The sequence below is a fragment of the Fundulus heteroclitus genome, unplaced genomic scaffold (assembly GCF_011125445.2).
Source record: "Fundulus heteroclitus isolate FHET01 unplaced genomic scaffold, MU-UCD_Fhet_4.1 scaffold_98, whole genome shotgun sequence".
Lineage (NCBI taxonomy): Eukaryota > Metazoa > Chordata > Actinopteri > Cyprinodontiformes > Fundulidae > Fundulus > Fundulus heteroclitus.
In genome coordinates this window covers 541,617-556,136 of record NW_023397450.1, presented here as the reverse complement: position 1 = coordinate 556,136, position 14,520 = coordinate 541,617, and the positions used below count along the sequence as shown (strand labels likewise).

General features: G+C 40.5%; 1 long non-coding RNA gene across 1 annotated transcript; it reads left to right on the top strand.

Annotated features, from left to right (window-relative positions):
* LOC118562575 lies at window positions 1–10,092 on the top strand. Its single transcript, XR_004930675.1, has 4 exons — window positions 1–156; window positions 6,697–6,768; window positions 7,503–7,700; window positions 9,711–10,092. It is a non-coding gene; the product is annotated as an uncharacterized LOC118562575 (long non-coding RNA).
* Window positions 10,093–14,520: the final 4,428 nt, after the last annotated feature.

Below are 14,520 nucleotides of genomic sequence, written 5' to 3'. Positions count from 1 at the left end.
GCTTATCAGACGCTGCAGATTTTATTGTAAATCACATGATCAGGAAGTGCTGGGAGGTATTTATACGATATGAAGGCTGAACTATAGCCTCAGTGACGCTGCAGAGCACCAGGAGCATGGATCGGTCTGAAGATCAGAACACAGAAAGCGCTGCAGGTTATCTTCTCCTTTTTCATTTACCTGCTTTCTGTGTGTGTTTAATGTGTGATTTTTTGTTAATCGTTAGTGTGTGTGGCAGGGTCCACCTAAAATTGAGAAAATGAGCTCATAAACGTCTATAGTAAGGATATAGTTAATAATGTGTAGATAAGATGAACTTTAACATTATCATTTAGGAAATTAATAGCGACCCAGTGGGTTGAATGCAGCTGTAGTAACGTAATTTTACTGAGGATAAATAATAGGAAATAATCATGCAGAGAATAGGTTGCATTGATCTGCGGCAATGTGCTTCAAAGTCAGCGTATTTACGCCGTGATCCAGGAACAAATTCAACATTCTCCTCCCAAGGCTCTGCGTGGGCAGAGGTGCTGTCAAAATCAATTTTTTCCACATTTTTTCTCCATTTTATATTTTGCCAAATACAACCGCTTCATGCAAGATGGCAATCCCAGTAAAATGCCGACAGGTGAGTGCGCATTATTTTCAGATAAGGTAGTAACTGACTGGCGTGTAAAAATGAATAAGCAAATCAAAAATAATTATTGGGGTGTAAAACGGCACGTTCAAACATTTAATGCTGTGGGATAATGAATTAATTTAGCTAAGTTTAATCACTATGGCACACATTTCTTAATCCAGTCAAATCGTGTAATTTCTCTCCTTTGACCGCATTTGTGTTGTTTTTTTCTTGTAGCCTACTATAAACCAGGTTTTCCCAAAGTGTGGTGCGCTAACTGCCACTAGGGGGTGCGCGAGGCGAAAACTGTAATAGCGTCTGACCGTGTTCCCCCCCCACACACACACACACAATAAAGATGTGTAAATAAGCATTTCTTGTGTAAAGCTAAAAAAACTGGTAATTTAATCAATAAATAAAAATGTATTGTAATGATCCTTATTAGACCTTATTGCTAAATGCTGTTGCACACTTACTGTTTCTTTAAATCTGATCGCTTTGGGGTCATACCGGAAGAAATGTGTGGCTTCCGGGGAGAGGAGTCGTGATGAAGTGAAAAGTGAAAGCTTTCCTGTCCTGTTTGTCCTAAAAGAAAGTGTTAGCAGCAAAACCTCGTCTGGTGCTTGGGTGTCATAACGGAACGATTCATTATTAACACAAAACTGTATTTATTTATGAGAAATCTTCTTCTACGCTTCATTTTAAGATGAAAAATCCGCATTGTGCTGTAGATGTGCACATGGCTTGTGGTCTCTGCTTCAATAATTCTCGCAAATATGCTCAATAGGCTGAAATCAGGGGAACAGGTGAGACGTCTAAGGTGAAAGTTAGTCATTAAAGAGGATATGAAGAGAGTGAGAGAGAAATTGGAGGCAACAGAGGATAGAATCGCAACGAATCCAGGAGAAGAAACCGAGCGAGAATCAGAAAATGTCTCTGTCTCTCTCCTGACTTTAGGTTGTTTATGTCAGCAGAGGAAAAATTTAATTTGGGCCGAAAGTTTTATTTACAAGATTAAATTGAGTGACTCGGTCTCTGTGGATTGTGCAGCGCCTACAAACAGCGCTGCTGCTCAAGGTGCCGTGACTTTGAACCGGTGACAAGCTTCGACGCGCATGACACGCACACCGCTGTTGTTACCGCTTGTCCTGGGGAGTTGGTGATAGATGTGATTTCTTACGCATCTATCACCACAGATCTGTAATACTTTTCATTGCGATTCAGACAGGCGGAGACTGCGCCGTGCAGTTTGTTTTAAAGAGGCAATTTTAGCGCAGACAGAAACGGGCTGTGGGGAGCCGAGGTGTGTTGCCGTGGGCGTGTTTACCTGCTGAAGGTAACCGCTGTGAAACAATCAGAAAGATTTCTCTGATTGTTTCTCAATAACTCTAGCACTCCATAAACATCTTTATGGAGCAATTGAGGAAGCAAAACCTGGGGACCTAGGTCGGGTTCTCCCATCTCTGGTGCTGAGGTCACCAAGATGGTTAAAAAGCTCCTTGGTGGCAAGGCCCCGGGGGTGGATGAGATTCTTAGACTTAGAGGCTTGACTGCGTCATGGAAAATCTCCTGGATTTTCTGACTGTGGTTCCGCTTCTCTAACCTGATGGCACGGTTCAAGTTGGCTCTCGATGTCCTCAGTGCCTCCCACCAACACGTCTTCCTCAATGGAAGACGTGTTGGTGGGATTAAGGAGATCTTCGAAGTATTCTGCCCACTGACACACAATGTCCCAAGTCGAGGTCAGCAGCACGCCACCTCCACTATAAACAGTGTTGGTACTGCACTGGTCCAGGCTAGGAGGTTTAACTGGAACAGGAGTGTGAGTCGGTCAAGTACCATGCTGGAAGCACTTGACATCCGATGCCCTCCTGGTTTCTGGTCCTTATGAAGGGCTCCACTTAGCGATGATGTGGAGCACCTGCCTGTCACGCCCCGCAGAAAAGGAGGCAGAGAGAAACCCAGACCTGCACCTAGACCTGAGAGTATGACAGCAACATCTTTTGATGAAGTCTTATGAGAAACCAAAGCACATTAGACTTACGAAAGGAAACACTGCAACTATTATAAAGGAAAACACATTTGTTTAGATCTACTTATATTGCAGAAAAAGGTTAAACCATTTTCTCTGATCAGTCCGATTTTTACTTTAGAGGATGCTGTTTTTCTGACCCTTCCATAACTGCTGAAGCAGTAGTACTGAATAGAGTGATGAAATATTTCAGCAGACAGCCTTTGTAAAACATTGTTCACATCATATCAGATTTTAATAGTGGCATTAATAATTTGCATTTATAACACAAAACATAGACTCTTAAACACATTAAAAGAAGATAATGTAAGATATCTGATATGCACCGAAATGACCTATTCATGATTAAAATTTATCAAATAACATAATATTTTTTCCCTTAACCCCCGTTAGCTCACTGAGCCTTAAGGTTTTCTTTTTCCCTTGTACAGTGAAATTGCATATTTTGTGGACTTAAGGGGAAAGATGTTTTTTCTTGAGGCATCAGCAAACAGTGCCCCATTTAGATATTCAGAGATGACAGTGTGCAGTAGGCAGTAACATTAAGGTGATCGTAACGTATGATGGACTAGTAACAGTGGGATGATTTTAAAGTGTTGGACTGCAGTCTCCCATCAGGGGGGCGATTGCCCTCACAGCTCTTGAGAAGAAGCTGTTTCTAAGTTTATTTGTTTTGGCTTTGATGCTTCTGACGGGTTTACATGATTGGAGAGGGGCAAACAGCGTATTGTCTTGGTGGGTTGGGTCAGTGCAGATGCATCTAAACCCTTCTTTGGACTCGTTCTGCATAGATTGAATCTAGATCCTGCGGATGGCATCCCACAATCCCCTTCACTGTTCTCACCACCCATGCTAAGTCCTTCCACTCCTGAACTGTGCAGCTCCTGAATGTCTTTTATCGGCGGTTTGGTACTATACATCAGTGGCTTGTAGGCAGGAATCAGGTCCTTAGAGATGTGGTCTGATGAACAAAAGTGAGGGCCTGTGGCAGCTTTGTATGCTCTTAGGATGTCACAGTAAACTTGATCTAATGTATTATTGTCTCTGGTTGGGAACTTAATAAATTTATGAAACTTGGGGATCACAACCTTTAAATTAACATGATTAAAGTCCCCAGCAATTATCTGCGCCGCTTCTGGATTACTGTCCATTTGGCAAATAACAAAGCAGTAGAGTTCCTCAAGAGCTAGATTAGCGTTAGCACTCGGCTGCACATATGTTGCAAAGATTATCACAGAGCTGAGCTCTCTTGCCAGTTTAAATGGTCTGCACTTAACTTCAAGATATTCCAGGTCAGGTGAGCAGAAGGTTCTGACGACTTTTGCCAAAGTGCACCAGGTGTTGATGTAAATGGCCAGACCTCCTTCTTTGCTTTTATTAGCATCCACCGTTCAATAGGCCATAACAGCATGCTTTAGTCCAGCGGCACTGCTTCTTTGGGGATGTTGCCGTCTAACCACAATTCTGTGAAAATAACTACACAGATGTCCATCTTACATGCAGTGATTCTTAACTGTATCTTGTCAGGTTTGTGGGTGAGGGATCTTACATTGTTCCAGAGTTAGGCTTTTATTTAATAGCAGAATTTACTATTTTCACTCTTAGGTTCACATCTCCTGACATTTAGAGGGGTTCCTTGCTGAATACATCTAAATAAAATTGCTGAATTACCTGTTAGGTATGCAATCAAGTTTCTGCATCTTAAAACCTATTTAATTTAGGTAGCACAGGCAGATCTAAGCTTTTCAGTACCAGTTTTTTGGTTGGACATTTATGTTACCTTTATCATTATTATCATAAGAATTTTGACGCATCCTGTTTTGTGGAAAACCCCTGACACAAGCAAGAAAACTCTATTAAAGATTATGGGAACAATCCATCCATCCATCCATTTTCTGACCCGCTTGATCCCTCATGGGGTTGCGGGGATTATGGGAACAAGAATATTAAAATTGTCAAGAACCGAGACTGGACCCAGTTTTCAACCAAGATAGTGACGTTTAAGTACTATTTATTGAATGGCGGTAGCACGGCAACCCAAGCGGCTCATGTCTGCAAGGACCCTGGAGGCAAAGACAGCAGGTTAATGACCAGGGAATGCTTGCGTATCGAAGGATTGAGGAGTAGGGTCACTAACCTGGAGAATTGGGAGCGGGGTGCTCTGAGCGCCGGCTAGCGATCAGGAAGTGGGGCTGAGAAACGGAGCTCCGGGGTCCGGTTTAAGGCTCAGAGAGGGCTCGGCAGGCAGGCAGATGCACAGGTCGTGCAGGGATTCCGTATCCGTAATCCAAAGAGTTGTCAGAGGTAGGAGTCGAGGGGTCAGAGGTCCAGAACTAGTCAGGGTTCGGTCCAGAATCCGGCTGAATTCAAAAGCATACAGGGGTTAATCAGCAGCGATTACTCACAACAGATCGGGGTCGGGCAACAGGCAGGCAGTCCAGATCAGGTGAATTCGGAAGTCCACAAGGCAGATCAGTTAGTTTTCCAGACAGGCAACAGAGCTAGGAATGGGTTAGGCAGATTCGGAGACCGAAAACAGATCAGTTCGGGCAACAAACAGGCAGGCAGAAAAACAATTGAGAAATGCTAGATGGTCTCATCGAGGTGGCACAAGACGATCTGGCACTGATGATTGAACTGAAGGCTGGTTATATAGTGCTGGAGACAGGTGGATCTGATTAAGGCTGATTGAAGACGGGGTAGCACTGGGCAGGTGTGTTGAGTGGATGATCAAACCAGCATCAGTGCTGGTTACAAAAATATTAAAATATATAGTCCTTTCACTGCCTTGTTGCAACTGCTGACGTTAGCAGAGAAAGAAAGTGGAACAGAATGACAAAATTAGCACTGATGTATGTGGAAATGTTTGATAATTTTTACTAAAGCTTATAAATTCATTTTAAAGAGAACAACGACAGCACTAACAGATCACTGTCAGTAAGCAGGACAGTCCCAAGGTTGTGTTTTAAGCCTCTAGGAAATGTGACAGTCTAATAAAATAAAGCTAATATTTTTGTGACACATCTGGAAATGACCACCGAGCCGTTTACTTTCTCAGAACGTGTTATATTGAGTGATCAATCGAGTTTTAACAGACAAACGATAGCACTAACAAGTGTTACATTTTCAGTTTTAACCCACTAACTGAACGATAATGTAACGACACCATCGCTATATTTCATTAAGAAAAGTAAAACATCTTAATTTCCACGCCTAATAGGTTGGAAATAAGGCGGAGTTGACTATATAGTGTTCTTCCCAGGAGAAACAGCTCCCAGTAATTAGAGGCTGCCAAAGGTGAGCAGTCACAGGACTGAAAACAGCACGGTCTTAAGCAGGAACAGATGGGGAACATTACACCAGATCTGTTAGCTTTAGCAAGTAGAATGGTGGATCTGGTTGGATTTACTTCTGGCACAAATAGCTCTACAAAGGGTAGACATTGTATATATAGTAGGCAGGGGTGGTTCTAGACCAAATTTAGCAGTGGGGCCAGGGTGGGGCCAGTGTTTTTTTACAGGGGCACAGGACAAAAGATTGGGGAAAAAAGCCTAAACAGGTCAACATTTCATTATTTAATATATTAAGTAAGCCAAAGAGCCAATTGTGGCTCTGGAACTGCAGGTTGCAGACCCCTGATCTTTTCTCAATACGGCGGGAGCTTAATGTGAAACAGCTACATTTTTTAATTATTGTTATTTTTTATATTTATTTTTTTAATTATTTTGTTATTTTATTATTGGGTAAAACCACGAACGTAAAAAATACAACTGATCCAAATGACCAGTGAGTCACGGTATCTTTGTCAGCATTTATCATCCTAAGAAATTTTATATCATGTCTTTAGTACAGGGGCCATAACAGGGGCCAGGAACAGTTCTACAGGTGCCCTGGCCCCTGTTGGCCCCTGTCTAGAACCGCCCCTGATAGTAGGGCTGTCAGTTTTAACATGTTTTCCTTTGATATGTCACATGATGTTGAGGTTTAGTTTCAGCAATTCTTTAACTGAAGCTCCTAAGCTTAAACATTTTTCTTTTTTTTCCAGGATCAACAACTGACACCGGTAAATGGTTCTCATTTGGTGGTTTTTTTTCTCGGACACCTACCTGGGACACAGGTCTGTTATTTTTTTATTGTTTTTTTATAAAAACATCTTTGGTAGAAAAATGCACCTGTAGTTGGTAAAGTGTACTTGTATAAAATTGCAATATGATTAAATTAGTGTTGCTGATTTATTTAAAATATTTATTCATGACTGCAATTGACTGGCGAGCTGTCCAGGGTGTACCCCGCTTCTCGCCCATTGTCAGCTGAAAATAGGCACCAGCACCACTCGTGACTCCACAAGGGATAAGCGCGATAAAAATGAATGGATGTATTCATGATTAAAAATGTTATTTTTTTACCTTTTTACTGACTACATTTGTCTGAAACTTAGTTTTACATTAATTAACCCCCTAATTTTAGCCCAAAAACGTTAAAAAACAATGTGCTCCACATGCGTCTTAAACCATGTAGAGCACATAGAAACACCTGGTTTTCTTAATTTGCCCTAAATGTCCCACAACATATTTTAGACATGAATTTTGACTGTCTAAAATAAATGCCTTTCATAATTTTTTACCCTTATGGGTTTTTAATTATAAACTTTATTTAAGTGCTGCCAAGTTGAAGTGCTGGTTTAATATGTTACAACATTGTTTTTTTACTATTATTTCCTATTAAGAATGGGCTTTTTTGATTTAAAAAAATCTGACCAGCCAAATCAAAAACGTGAGTCAAGCTTCTATTGCTTTATGTTTTGAAATGTGTAAAAGTCAGCAGACATTGATGGTCTTTTTCAAACCACAGTGAAGGTGAAGGTCCACTTCATATCCAAACAAGATACATTTGGTGCTGCTGATGCCATAAAGAAAAAGTTAAAGAGCAACATGGGGTCATCACTACAGGAAGAAAAAAGAAGGGATGAATGCAACATGATTGTTGTTTTCTGTCCAGTCGACCGCAGTGTTGAATCAGATGTAAACTCAATGATGGAAGCTACAGCAGGTAATGAAAATATTTATAATGTTACCTTCATTTTACAGCTTTGAAAAATCTGGTTCCACCTGGATACTTTTTTTTACATTTCGCAACATCTTAAAAGAATAAAAGCATTTCTCAGATTATTCAAACCTTGCCAGTTGGTCAAAGTTTCAGATTTCCCGTTGTTCTAGATGTCTTAATGTTTTCTGGGTTTTCTCTGTAATTCTCTCAAAGGGTTAATTGTGCTCATCCCAGCATCAGCTGCACGTAAATACCAGTGCTTGTAGCATTTAAAAGATGGTGGGTTTAATTAAACCAGGTATGCTGGATTTTCTTGCTCTTCCAAGTACCTGTGCAAAGTGAGCATATGGTAAATTTCTTAGGGTTCATGCAATTTAATTTATAAATCGGTAGTTTACTTCAGCTGTTGTTGTTGCTGCAACCAGACATGTCCCTTTAGTGGACCGACACAACCCAAAATTACTGATATGTTGAAATTGCAACAGTGCTGAGAAATTAGAGTTTAAGCATCTACACAAATTAATTTGTATTTGTAATGAGCAAAGAATGTATTAATGTTATCATAGTGAGGAACTAAAAAAGAGGAAACATAATAGCTGACAAGATCACATTAAGTTGGTAATCAATTTCTTTCAGAAGGTGAGATGTGAGGTGCACTGCTAAAACTTGTTAAAAATGTACTTTACAGTTTCTGTGAACTTCAACATAGTAGTAAAATTGGGACATGCATGATGACTTGTTGGTTTAAGGAGGAAATACACAAGTGTGTTCAGAAAAAGAGATCAGCTAAGGAGAGGTAGGACACAGTGAGGAGTGAAGAGATTTGCCAGTAGTGGAGGGAGATGCAGCCTAAAGTGAAGGTAGAGGTAGCTAAAGCCAAACAACCATCACATAGGGACTCGTATGACAGATTGGACGATAAGGTATTGGAAACGTAGAAGGATGGGAAATACTTATACAGGTTGGAGAGGCAGAGGGACAAAAATGGGGAGGATTTTCCACAGTTTAAGGTGATTGAGGATTGAGATACAAATGTACCAACAAGTGTTACAAGGACAACCCAGCTTCACTGAAAAAAAAGTATTTTCACAATTCGGCTTCCTCAATCAGACTGGGTTTTCCTCTTTTTAGGAAACATGATTTGTCAAAAAAAAAAATCACATTTTTTTTAGTCAAAGCTGAGTAGACTTAATTAGTGGGAACAGGTGGAGATGACCTAGGGGAGGGTGGTGGCTGGAAGGAGACTGAGCTGATTGGATAGTGGGTGATGGGTGAAAGGTGACTGGCTAAATAAGAAAAGTAATGATAGTAAGATGGAAAGATAAACAAAAACCCAAAATCAACACAGGAATATGTCATGATTTTGTCACTTTTCATTTGTCTTCACACGTTTTCACAAGTATTTTACAACAGTTCATAGTATTTTATTATTCCAATTCATGTACATTTCAAAAAGACTTTACTTTTGATTAAAACAAGTAAATAATAATGCTGAATCCAACATGAGTACTTTAAAGAAATTGTACAAACATGCAAAACCTGTTTTTTTCTGTTGATTATTGAAAAAGAAAAATATGTCACTGTTAATACAGTTCTGTAAAATATGAATAAACCCAGAAACCTTTTTACTTTTACTGATTTTGAATTATTATCTTATCTTTTGAGAGATACCTTTTTCATTTTGAGTAAAAATGGGTGAAAACAATGTTTAAATCTCATCAACAGGATAATTAATTATCATGGTTTAAACTGTTTAAAACTGTTATAGGTAATCAACCCCCCTACTTATTCACTAGATGTTAACTACAAATTTAAAGTATTGTTATGATTTTTAACATCAGAACTTCTAACATGACACTTTTACAGAGTATGATTAATTTCTCAGTGCAGACTGGTATCAGAGGTTCAGGGTTTAATTGTGTTGCTATTCATATTTAGACTGAGAGAAAATTGTATTTTATTTAAATGGAATATAGCTCTTTGAGATGTTTTTTTTCTTTCATTCTTTTCCAGTTTCACCTTCTGGTAAACCCGTCATTCTAGTTCTGATGCATCACACCAGAGACCCGGACTATGTCACTGGACCATATGACCCTCGTGAATCGTGGAAAAATGTTGTGCATTACGTTTATGTTCTGTACCATGAGACTACACTAGGATTACTGAATTGTTCTCAAAATGACCAGGCAATCAATGACATTCAACAAGTCCTACTAAAAAAACAACAGTTTGTTTGAAGTGTGCTTTATCGGTCTTGTTTAGAAATGTTTTAGCTCAATAGTCCATTTTTTTATTGCATTTCTTGACTAAATACAACAGGAAACATACACCTACAGAGCTTCTCACCCTAAGCAGGGAATTTCTATTCCAACTGTTAAGAATTGTATATATATATATATATATATATATATATATATATATATATATATATATATATATATATATATATATATATATCCATCTATTTTCCACTTGTGTGCCACGTTTTGAAACTGTTGAGTACATGCCTCTGCGAAGTGACGCTCTTCTGATTTAATTACGGTTAAAGCAAACGACTTCAGTTCCCAGGTTTCAGTGATGTGATGCGCCGTCACACCCAGATAATTATTGTTACTCACGGAGGTCCAGTGGTCTCCTGTCAAAGCCAAATCCTCTTCTTTCGTTTTCATTTTGGCCTCATAAAGTTTGTTGATTTTAGTCATCACTGTGCCTCTCGACGGTGGCTTGTAGAATGCGTCTAAAGTTGCCACTTTCAAAACTTCTGCGAGGCCCCTGCCCTCGACAATATTAATCGGTTTACAGTCCTTGGCTATCCATCTGGCAATTTTGTCGGTCAGCTTCTCAGAAGGAGACTTACTTAATGCCCTGCGCTCGGTGAGGGTGGTCTGACACATGCCAGGCGTAACACCTGAAGTCGAAGCCCCAACAAATGTATGCTCAGGCAGACAGTAGCATTAAATTTTTTTTTTTTTTCCGACAAGCTTTCCCTTTCTGAGCTCAGTTTTTTCCTGGAATGTTAAATGTTATTCAATTTCAAAAATGGGAAAGCAGGAAATTGTTGTAGAAACAAAACTTAATAACTGAACTTAAAGTAAATGTGCTTCTTGTTGAAATAATTTTACATTACTAGTGAATAAACAATGTATATGTTCTTTTGTTGTGTATTTTCTATTGTTTTACTTCAACTCTTAGTTTTTAATGTTTAACATGCATCTCCCAGTGCAATGTAATGGTCCATTTGTGAGACACAGAAATGTTATTGGCATAAATGATCTTGTTACCACCTCTGATTTCACCATTCAGTATCTGTCACACTGATATCTACAATCACCACAATGAATGTCTTGACTTGCCTGGACACTATTGGTGACCTAAAGACAACTGTCTCCATGTCCTATAATGCACCAGTCTCTCTTCCTGCTGACTGATTATGTCACCCTGTTCACCTCGGCTGCATCTATTGGCTGCCCAGAGATGAATTTGGCATTAATGGTTAGTGTAAAGCCACAATGTAAGGCTGATTAAATAATCATAAATAGTGTCTAACCATTCTTGTTTTAGCCATTTGACAAAAGTTCAAATAAATAAACTTAAACTCTTCCCTAAAGAAGGAAATATTCTTTAGGGTTCATAAAATGCGTTGACGTGTAGCCCATGACCTTTTTTTAGCATTTTCCCATTAAATACTGTGATGTTATTGTTTAAAAACATAATAGGGAATGGAGCAAACTGAAGAGTTAAAAAAATATGATCCTAACAGAATATAAAGATATCCAGGAAGCACCGGGAGATACTAAGTTAAAAAAAAAAGAATTTGGCACTCTTACAGACTTCAAGTATGTATGTAAGGGCTGAAAAGTGTGCAGTATTTAACATAATATGTCCCAGTAATTTTCTAGTAAGACCACCTGGTGGCCAAGGGCCCACACCAACCCCTGGCAGCACAAGCCCCCCAGAACCTGTCATGTTTTTCAAATGTTTTGCCCACATGCAGAAAACGTTCGGGAGACCAATACACAATTTAAGATGTTTATTAAAGAAGCAAGGTGCAAAAACAAGTCGGAACTGCTAGACGCCTGGATCGAGGCCTGAACGTCTGGGCGGGATTAACTGCAAAGTAAGAGAGATAATGAGTCATGGATCAAAACCAGAAAGATGCCAGATTGTGCGCAGCTTACCCTTAGTCGGAGAAACACGAGCAGGGAAGAGTAAGCACCGAGGGAACTAGTGTCTACTCTGATATGTGTGTGGTGACTGGAGGGTGGCTGGTGGAAACTGGCGAGAGACCCTAAGCAACCTCCACAGGTAGGAGGGACAGACGGATTAACCAGAGTACAGAAAGCTGAGGGTGCCAGTGGAATCCGGGAGGGGGGACCTCATCCCAACTAGGTACGTCCTAGGAAGTTTGAGGGGGAACGCCAGAGCAACATCTGAGCACAGGACTTCCACTGAACAACTCCTCATCAAAACCCCAGGCCAGGTAAGTGCATCCAAGCACACAGAACTGTGACAAAAATAGAAGAGCCAAAATTAGTCCAAGGTAGAAGAGCAAAAACTCACGATACAAAAATCCGGGACTGGTGTGAGGCCACGTCGTACCACAACTGGTTTAAGGTTCTGGCATCTTCCGTCTGTCCCTGCACTGCTTAAGAAGCCAGCGGAATCTGCTCCTGACGAGCCGCAGGTGTGGGGCACGCCCCCATAGGCACCAACACCACCTGTGGGAAAAGACCCAGAACAAGAGCAAACAGACAGCACCCTGACAGAATAAAGTAGAGAAGACATCCTGAACATGCTGGGCAGGTAACAGCCCCCCTTGGCCCTCAGAATTTGGAGGGACCAAGGTAAGGAGGACACATTACAATCCCACCAAGCGCCACGGCTTGGAGTCGATCCTGCGTCAAGGACTAAAGGCCTCCTAATATGGTTAGCGCTAACCGCTACATCACGGGCGCGCCCCGGAAAACAAAACTTGCCAAATCCGGTCAGGAGAAGGGCAAAAACATTGTTTCCACCAACAAAAGCCTTCAGAGCCGTTCTCTGATGTTCTTTTAATGAAACAAGATTAGGTAGATTGGACAACACGGAAGAAATAGCAGCATCAATGTTAACGCTTGCTTCCTCGATGCGAGCCGCCATTGTTGTCTGAATCAAAACAGTCTCACGGTCGCTTCTCCACTACGTCACATCTATAAAATTCCAGGCCTGCGTCCTGATTGGCTGGACAATAAAATTGGTTGAAGAAATCACTCTCTATGGGAGAGGTCCCAGATGGATGTGAGTGAAGCTAGGCGGAGTGCATCTGGCGAGAGTCAGGTTAAGAAATTGTACTTAACTATTATATAATGTAAAAGAGATTCTGGGTAATATTCAATGCATCGGGAGAGAAAACAATAAAATAATTGGTTTTATCCAATTTGTTGAGCTGGGTGGCCAGGTTTTTTTTTTTATTTTAGGGAGGGTGCAACAGAAAAGATTTGAGAACCACTGTTGTAAAATGATTCACTGTTGCTCCTCTGTCTGCAATAAGATAGAGCCTACCTTAATATTATATGGTCTGGATCAATCAGCAGCCTCTCAAATGTACAACTTTTTAAAGCTCAAACTGATTAAAAATACTTTAAATCTACCTTTGGCAGAGAAAGCCTGAGTGGACTGATTGGCCATTGTCAGTTTCATGCATGATGTTAGAAGCCATTTGACGACAATATGACTGATTCGGGAGAGCCTGCTGGTCCACCTTAGTGCAGCTAGAACCACACTAGGATTGATAGACTTACAGAAGTACTTTAAAGTCTATTCTCTGAGATGCAGGCAGCCACTGTAATGACTTTAGAACTGGGGTTATGTGCTCTACTTTCTTAGTCTTAGTGAGGACGCGGGCAGCAGCGTTCTGGATCAGCTGCAGCTGTCTGATCCACTTTCTGGGCAGACTTGTGAAAATGCTGTTACATTAATTGAATCGACTAAAAATAAACACATTTGTTTTTCAGATCCTGCTGAGACATTAGTCCTTTGAACCTGGAAATGTTATTTAGGTGATAGAAAGCCGACTTTGTAATTGTACTGAGATAATTTTGGAGGTTCAGGTCAGAGTCCATCACTACACTCAGATTTCAAATCTTATCAGTGGTTCCTTGCTGAAGCAGTGCACACATTTTTGAATGCTCGTATATTGGTCCAAAAATAATTATTTCAGTTTTGTTTTTATTCAATTGAAGAAAATTTTATCACATCCATGCATTGTTTTTTTCTTGTTAGGATATCAAGGTCAAGTGGAACGAGCTGTTTATCCCAGAACTGCACGGCACACTTAGATGGCATTGACCCAAAAGATTGGCACATATCTATCAGATACCACCCCGGAGGTGACATAGTTTCCCTGCTGATGTCACAGTTTGGATGTGTACCGCCCTTGTATGGGTGTGTCCCGAGATCCCTTTATAATGTTTGTGTGATGAGCACTCGAGGCCTTCCTGCCGATCAGGGGCCCATCAGCGCTGGTGTGACTGTAACTATTTCTCTGTCTTTACGTAGATAAAATATAACTAAAAGCATACCTGTCTGTTTTATGTGTCCTACGTTCAAGGTAATAAGTAAGTGGGGGTCGCCTGACTGGGTAAAACGAGCTGGGTCCACCGAGGGTGCTTCACCGTAGACGGGTCACGGTGAAACAATAACATTCTCTAAGCAATTATTCAGTACTTTAATTGGTTCATAGTCACCTGGTGACATGGAACTGTGTGTTGTCTGCATAATGATGATACCTGATATTGTTGTTCATAAGGTATGTAGATGCATAAATCATTTGGGGTCCGTTCTT